Source organism: Bidens hawaiensis, unplaced genomic scaffold, assembly GCF_021521415.1.
Source record: "Bidens hawaiensis isolate Kalapana, Puna unplaced genomic scaffold, B.hawaiensis_p1.1 tig00000702_1, whole genome shotgun sequence".
Taxonomy (NCBI): domain Eukaryota; kingdom Viridiplantae; phylum Streptophyta; class Magnoliopsida; order Asterales; family Asteraceae; genus Bidens; species Bidens hawaiensis.
This window is the reverse complement of record NW_027491042.1, coordinates 2,954,455-2,963,036: the sequence shown is the minus strand read 5'-3', so window position 1 is coordinate 2,963,036 and position 8,582 is coordinate 2,954,455. Positions and strand designations below refer to the sequence as shown.

The 8,582-nt window shown below is 33.9% G+C and overlaps 1 pseudogene; it reads left to right on the top strand.

Moving 5' to 3' along the window:
- The first annotated feature begins 4,313 nt into the window (after positions 1-4,313).
- On the top strand, positions 4,314-6,147 carry LOC143532610 (UDP-glycosyltransferase 75C1 pseudogene; annotated as a pseudogene).
- The last annotated feature ends 2,435 nt before the right edge of the window (positions 6,148-8,582 follow it).

Genomic DNA, 8,582 nt, shown 5'->3' with positions numbered 1-8,582 from the left:
TTGGTATCGTTACAACTACACAAGGGTATTACACCAACACTCTTAAAATAACAGAAAGTGTGAGAAAGAAACGTGAAATTTGGATGCAGAATGAATGTCTGATTCCCACCCTATTTATATTTGAAACTGGGTCAGTTCGCGTAGCGCTAACCAACACAAACAAACACTTCGCGTAATGAGAAGTTAACATAGGGTTGTCGATTCAGCCCTAACTAGGCCACGTGGCAGGAAACCTCTCACCTTTGCGTGACTATCACATCGCTTAGCGCGAAGGGTTACTTTGCGTAGCGCGAAGGACAAAAGATTTCCGGATAACTGATAAGGCTTCGCGTATCACGAATGAACAAATTTTCAAAAACACTAAGGCGACTCGCAGCGCAAGCATGGGACGTGCAAAGTTCGCCACATTGAGCACATCGACCGTGCCCATGCGTGTCGGGTGCTTCCTCGCTAGGACCACTGGGTGTGATTTGTCTTATAAAAATATTATCATATTATCTTTTTTTATAAATAGCTTACTAGTTTTATAATTTAACGATATGGGATAAAAACTCACTTTCTTACTTATACCAAGGTGGAAACATTATATTTTCTTTCCTCCACCGATGTGAAATGAAACTCACTTCCTTTATTTTCTTTATTTTTCCTTTTTGCCTATATTATGGTTTGATATACTGGAGATTACAAAAATCATAGTCTTCCTTAATCTATTAATCATTTTAAAAGTCACATTTGAATTTTTTATTATAATTCTTTTTCTTATTATATTTTCTAAATTATTGAAAGTTGTTTTTAAAAAATATATGTAACAAAAAACAAATTTAAAATAAATTAAGAAAAAATATTTATTGAAAACTAAAAACCTATCTATTAAAAACATTTTAAAATAAGTTAAAAGAAAACAATTCTAAAATAAATAGTAAAAAAAACATTCCCATCCCATAAGAATAGAAGATAGAAACAAACTAGCTAGAATATAAATGCTAAAAAAATTATTTAGTAAATATATTTCAAATCACGAACTTATTTTGTTAAATATTTCTTGTGATCACACTCTTTAAAGAAAACAAGTCTACATAGATCATGTATAGTAAATGGAGGTTTATCATTTATGGGTCATTTTTTTGTCATGTGAATCATGTCACAAAATAAGCATTTTACAACAAAGTGGTGTATTGGATAGAATATTTAAATCATTACCTTATTATTGTATTATATTTTTATATTTAAAAAAACAATAGAATAGACCAATTACCTTCTACCTCTTCTCCCCCTTCCAACGCTTTGTGAACCCCCCCCCCCCCTCCAACACTCTCCACCCACCCACCTGTTCAAACACCCCAAGGCGTCACGGGGGTGGTGTTCCCGCCGCTTTGGATGCGTTTTATGTGAGGAAGTGTCCCACTACGTATACGTACGGTAACAAATGTTTTGGTAGTTCTTGATAAATACAACTATGATGAAGTGCGTTGCATTTAAGTAAAGAGCTACATTTTTAGTTGTTTGATTATATGTTTCTTTATACTTTTGGGTCTCTTGTTTTCGTAAGTTGTTTCTTTTTCTTCCGCTTATAATACTTGGTCTTTTAAAAAAATATTTTTTTATTTATATGTAAATTTTAATATATTAACTTTATAAAAGTTAATGGTTCAAGTTAACGCATGTCGTATGTATAAATTGGTTGTGGCTCAATGGTAGAGCACTCACTTTATTAATGAGAGATAGGGAGTTCAAACCTCACTACCACCAATTTATATGAGAGATATGAGGGATGACACTGGCGGCTTGTCAGGGTTCGAGTCCTGATCTCACCCGGTTTTACTGACTCCTCGCTGTCGTGCCGTTTGGCGGGCGTGAGTGTCGGGTTTTATCCGGTGAATCCCTCAATAGGTGGACCGCTAGGGGCTCCGTCCGTCCGGACTAGTGGCCGACTCAGGCTACCTTTAGCCAATGGGGGCCGCGTACAGAGTCCATGACGTTACTTAGTTGGCCGTTCAAAAAAAAAACCCATGTCGTATGTGAGGTGGGCATCTTTAATGTATGTGTGAACTTTCTTTCATTCTTCTTCTTTTCTTTTTTCTTTGGCAAGGATTTTCATGTGATTCATATTGATATAGTTGTACGTTTCTTTTTATATTGTTGACATTATAGTATAATGACATTGAAGTAACAATTAAGGTTCGTGATCCTTGAGATCTCTAATTCAAAACCTAACTTAATGCTTTTCTCATAATGGTGTATTTTCTTTTTGATGGTATTCTTAGGTAAATGAGGTCTTATATAAAAAATACTTACAAAGGTATTTGGGGTAGTTCTAAAGACTTAGAAAAAAAAAATGAGTTCAAAGAAATAATAGATTAAATGAGTTCAAAGGAATTAACATTTTATTATATTTCTTTAATATTCCAAGTAATTAATTAAAAATATGTTGGTAATTCATGTTTTATGAAATATTAAATAATAATTTCTTAACACTTATTTAATATTTAATTATATTGTTCATTTTATTTATCACTAAAAACTTTAGCTGTGAAGTATTTTGTATAACTTGGATCCGGTTTAAAAATAATAGATAAGTGTTCTAAAAATATAATTAAGGTTATTAAAAAAGTTAATGAATATTTATTTGACAATTGTAAAGATAAACTAAAAATTGACTTCAAAAATAAACCATAGAAGTTTCGTGAAACAATAATCTATATAACGTTTTTAGTAAACAAGTAGTTATCTTATCTCACTGTTTTATCTCACTATACTAATAAAAGAAAATGTTAAAGCTTAGATTTCAACCATACATTTCTCCTAACTTCTAATCTCCCATCTCATTCATTGTAGCTATCCATAGATAATGGTTCAAAACTATTTTGTCAATTGGGTTATAACATAGTGGGGATTTTATTGATTATCGAATTAAGTGTCATTTTCATACTTGAGATTTGACCAACTACGTAACTTTACTGTTTTTTTTTAATTTCTTGCAAATCAACATATGACATTTCCAAAATCATGTTATTTTAGTACTTTTTGTTAACCCAGTTTGTTTTTTCCGTTAAGTCTACATTAAATTAATTCATAAGTATTTTTTTTGGAATAGCAAATTTATTTCCATCAAAATCCTCCTAACCTAGCATTTGCAAAGATTTGAACCAACCACCACCATTTTAAAAGAGTCAATGGTATTTTAAAAATCACAATTTAAATACCGAACCTTATTTATTTTTAATAAATAACAAATCCCGTAAATACAGGTTCAAAAGTTAGTTAATGATATGTGCTTTAAAACACATGTAGCAAACATTTATTATATTGAATATTGTTTTTTTAAACTATCATTTCACATTAACTACTTCAGTATTTTAACAATTACTCCCTCCGTCTCTCTACAAGTGTCATGGTTTGAAAAACATAAATTTTAAGAAAGTTTGAATGATTGCACTTTTTTTCTTAACAAATGACTTTAATGCCCTTGAAATATATAAAAAGACAAAATCTAAGAAAGTTGAAGATTGTATTTTTAAGGGTAAATTTGAAAATTTATTAATAAAGTTTAAAATTGAACATTTGTAATCGAACAAATTAAAAAGGAAATATGAATACTTTCAAAGGGACGAAGGAAGTGCCATATTTTTTCTTTCCATTTTCTCCATTTACGACTACTAATTATATTTTTATCACTTTCAATTTCCGTAATTTTTCTAGCTATCTATATATAAAAAAGAAAATTAAATTTATCTACAAATTTAAATCACTACGGTAGTTTGGGTGTAGAATATGAAATGTGAACAACACCATTTATATATAGAAAAAAAAACTTAATTATTTTTACTTATTAGAAAAATTACGGGAAATTAGAATTGATAGGTCATTTATAGAAAATTAAAAAATAATAATTAGTATTAATTAATGATATGGGAGATATGAGGGATGACCCTGGCTTGCCAGGGTTCGAGTCCTGATCTCACCCGGTTTTACCGGCTCCTCGCTGTCGTGCCGTTTGGCGGGCGTGGGGGTTGGGTTTTATCCGGTGAATCCCTCAACAGGTGGACCGCTAGGGGCTCCGTCCGTCCGGACTAATGGCCGGCTCGGACTACCTTTAGCTAATGAGGGCCGTGTACGGGGTACCCGGCGTTACTTAGTTGGCCGTTTAAAAAAAAATATTAATTAATGATAGGATAAATATGATCATTATTAAAAGATTAATATAGTTAATGTGAAATGATAGTTTCTAACAGAATATTGAATATAATAAATTTGTTAATAAGAATATTTAATATATTAAATGCTTGACTATTAGAAAATCTCCTATAAAATCACAAATTAAAGACGACAACCTATATAACTTTCTTTTCTGTATAAATACAAGAACAAGCAAATTTACATTAAAGTTTAGTTAACTAAGGCATATAAAACTCACTGGTGATTCCTCAAAATCCTTTACGACAATGACCAAGAGCATTGCTGAAACTCAACCTCACTTCCTTCTCGTGGCCTATCCATCCCAAGGTCATATTAACCCAGCTTTCGAGTTCGCTAAACAACTCGTCCGATTAGGTGTCAAAGTCACCTTTGCCACCACCGTCTCAATCTACAACAAAATCAGCAAAGTTGGCCGACTCCCGGAGTGTTTCAACTTTGCTGTCTTTTCAGACGGCTTTGATGATGGTTACACGCCAATGGTCGATGACCCGGTAGCACACCTCACTCAGATGAAGAACCAAGGAACAGAGTGCTTGAAAGAAACCATTCTTTCTAATGCTGACAGTGGAACTCCAGTGACTTGTTTGGCTTACACTCTCATTCTTCAGTGGGCCGCGATTGTGGCACGTGACCTTAATGTGCCATCGGCAGTGCTTTGGATCCAGCCGGCATCTGTGTTACGTGTCTACTACTATTATTTCAATGGGTACAACGAACTGATTGGTGACGACTGTAACGAACCCTCATGGTCCATCCAGTTACCAGGGTTGCCACTGCTCAAAATTCGTGATCTCCCCACGTTTTGTAGCCCTTCAAATACCTACAGTTTTGCATTGACTTTATTCAAAGAACAGCTTGATGTGTTGGGTTCGGAAGGGAAGGCGAAAATACTCGTGAATAGCTTTGATGCATTAGAAGATGGAGCGTTGAAAGAGATTGATGGAAAGCTGAAGATGATTGCGGTTGGACCGTTGATTCCTTCGGCTTTCTTGGATGGTAAGGATCCGTCCGATAAGTCTTTTGGGGGAGACTTGTTTGAGAAAACGAAAGATTATGTGGAATGGATGAACACTAAGCCTCAAGGGTCCATTGTTTATATATCCTTTGGTAGCATCATAATGTTGTCAAACAAACAAAAGGAGGCAATGGCACATGGTTTGTTAGCTTGCGGTAGACCCTTTCTATGGGTGATTAGAGATAAAGATGGAGATAAGAAAGTCGAGAAGACCGAAGAAGAAGAAGAAGATGAGGAATTAAGTTGTATGGAGGAACTTGAACAATTAGGTTTGATAGTTCCATGGTGTAGTCAACTAGAGGTGCTATCACACCCTTCTCTAGGTTGTTTTGTGACACATTGTGGTTGGAATTCGACACTCGAAAGTATAGCTTGTGGGGTTCCAGTGGTGGCCTTTCCTCATTGGACGGATCAGTCGACAAACGCTAAGCTCCTAGAAGATGTTTGGGGAACCGGGGTGAGGGTGACCGCAAATGAGGATGGAGTTGTTGAAGGTGAGGAGATACGGAGGTGCGTAAAAATGGTGATGGGAGGACATGAAAGAGGCGTGTCAATAAGAAAGAATGCTAAGAAGTGGAAGGATTTAGTAAGAAAGGCTATGAAAGAAGGTGGATCTTCTTATATGAATCTCAAGGATTTTGTTAAAGAAGTTAATAAAAGTTCAACTCAAGAAAAACGTGGCCCATGATCTCGAGTGAAAAGGTGAAAGATTCTGAATATGAAAGGTGGTCATGATTCTAATACTAAAATACGTTGAATATTAATCATGATAGTTTGATGAGTAAGTGTTAGTCATTCATGAGTAAGTCAATAAAGTCTAGCCGGTCATTAGCTGGGTGTAGCTAGTCTTTGGCTGGCTGTTATTTGTAGGTTGTTACTAGAAATAATGTTTTTTTAGTATTTCTTTCTGTTATTTAATTTGCCAATTTAAAGGCTTAGTTGTCCTCAATAAAATTGTACCTTTCTAGCACTTTTATCAACTATAATACTCAAACAACAAGGTCAAAGCCATTTTGATTTACTTGGGTAATGTTTCAGGGTGAAAGGCGTTGGAAATACTCAACTACTCTCACGCTTATTAGTCATTTATGTAAATATGTATTTCTATTTTTTATTCAGTAGTATCATCATCATCATGTAAACAAGATTACAAGGGTCAAGTATGTCAATATTGTATAGTGTATGTGTCGTTTCAATGAAAACTCCACGTCTGTTATATGTATCGGCATAAAATTGAAGTCGATATATTGTACAAGGGTTACAAACTCACATAATTCAATTCAATATACAGAATCATTGGATTCTTTGCGTTCGATCTTGGAGACTTCGACTGTTTGGTATCGATTCTAAACAAAAAAGGGTATGAATTTTGGGGCATCAAGGTAAAAACTTTGTTATCGTCCAAAGATCATTTGGAGTTTGTGGAAATTGGTTCAACATAAAATAATGAGGACGCGTAACGATTAAATAAAAAAAATATGCAAAATCCATGCCAATCATCCAACATGTAATTATGATATTGGTTTTCATCACATACCGCGAGAGCATGCCATGAATGCACGTTACTCCATACATAATATTAAGGACATCCAAGGTAATTATAGTACGTGAAACTATAATGTTTAAGATGAGATCTTGAGACTCTCCCAAACATTAATATGAGAGTTCATGTCCAAAGACATGGCGATTTTGAATAAAAAGTGTGCATATCATGAAGAAGTTCCAGATAAGACTATTTTTTGAGAAGGTGTTAAGAAATTTACTTTAAAGAGGGGTTCAAGTGGCCAGTGGTGGATCCAGACATTTAACTCAGTGGGGGTAAAATATAACCAATAAAAATACATGACACGAAAATGTAAAAACGGACTTCATTAAATATAACAAAACAAAACACATATTACAATTGTCATCTACGAGATTTCATCTTTTGGAAACGATTAATTACAGCTTCATTCGTAACACTTTCAAACGCTTCTTTTTCGATGCTACAAACCACACAAGCATTCAAAAAATCCGGACCAATTCGATTACACAACTTTGTCTTTACATTCTTCACCACCGAAAAACATCTTTCAAACGTTACGGTTGCAACAGGTAAAACTAATGTAAGTGTTTATATTAATATTTTTAGGGGTTTTAGTGTTTTACTTTCAATACTTCATTAACAACGAGAAGAGAACGGGGTTTGTTATACTATATTTGGGTTGAGCTATTTGTTAGGTTAGAAATTAGGAGAATGTACATGTGAAAAAAGATAACGTAAAAGGGGAAAAGTTGTTTTAACCAAAACTTACACAAAATATATTAATATACATGTATCTCAAAACAATTTGAGTGGAGACCTTACCACCTCTCACAATATATTGCATCCGCCCATGCAAGTGGCAACAGTTATCGGAAAATCCAAATACCACGCTAAGATGCCATTTGATTAACTAATGGGATTTTTGCAGTCACCTTGAGCAGGATTGAATTGAAATAATGATATTAGAGTATCTGCCCACATACGCCGCTTGGATTTATAACTAAAGTTACAACCCACTTCTCTCATTGGAATGGTACCATTTTAACATCATTAGTTTGTGAGCAAGAACATAAACAAATAGCTGAGAGTATGCTCCACTCACATTAATATAGATTAAATAAAGGGCGGGTAATAATTACTGAAGGAGAAATAAATATTTTTGTAGGTTGATTTATAAGGTAGAGAAGAAAAAGTCTCTACTATAGTTAGAGAAGATCTAGGCAGAATGATGCCACATCGAATGGTCCAGGAAGTGTCACGTCTACCTGAGGAAATGGTGAAGATGATGAGCAAGAAGAAAATTGTAGTCTTTTAATGGAGACAGGTGACAATGATAATAAAACCGACATACAATAATTGATAATGATTTCATATGTGTTGACTTTCTTGATTGCCGGCCACGTGTACAGAATTAGTTTGTTGATAGTTAGTTAATCTATTTTCTGTTGGTTAGCGTTATTATATATGTTTAAACTTTGTAATCCATATAGATAATATAAAGAATTCTTTCAGTTAATTTCTTATTCAATCTCTTAGTATTCCTCCATTTCTGTTCAAATCAACATGGTATCAGAGCTCCAAGAGCTTCTGATTTTCTTTTTTTTGATCTTGATTTTTTTTAAACGATCATTCAATTTTGTTTCAAATTCCTTAAATCGATCCTTTCAATCTTTTCGTTTCCGCTAATACAATCAATTTTAATCTCAAATTCATCCATATTTGATCATCTGTCCTAATTCCTCCCCCTAATTTTCAAAATTTGCCCTAATTTTCTAGTATTTCGTCATTTCTTCAATTCAATGGTGTCAGATACTGCTAATTCAATCGATTCATCCAATCCTTTTT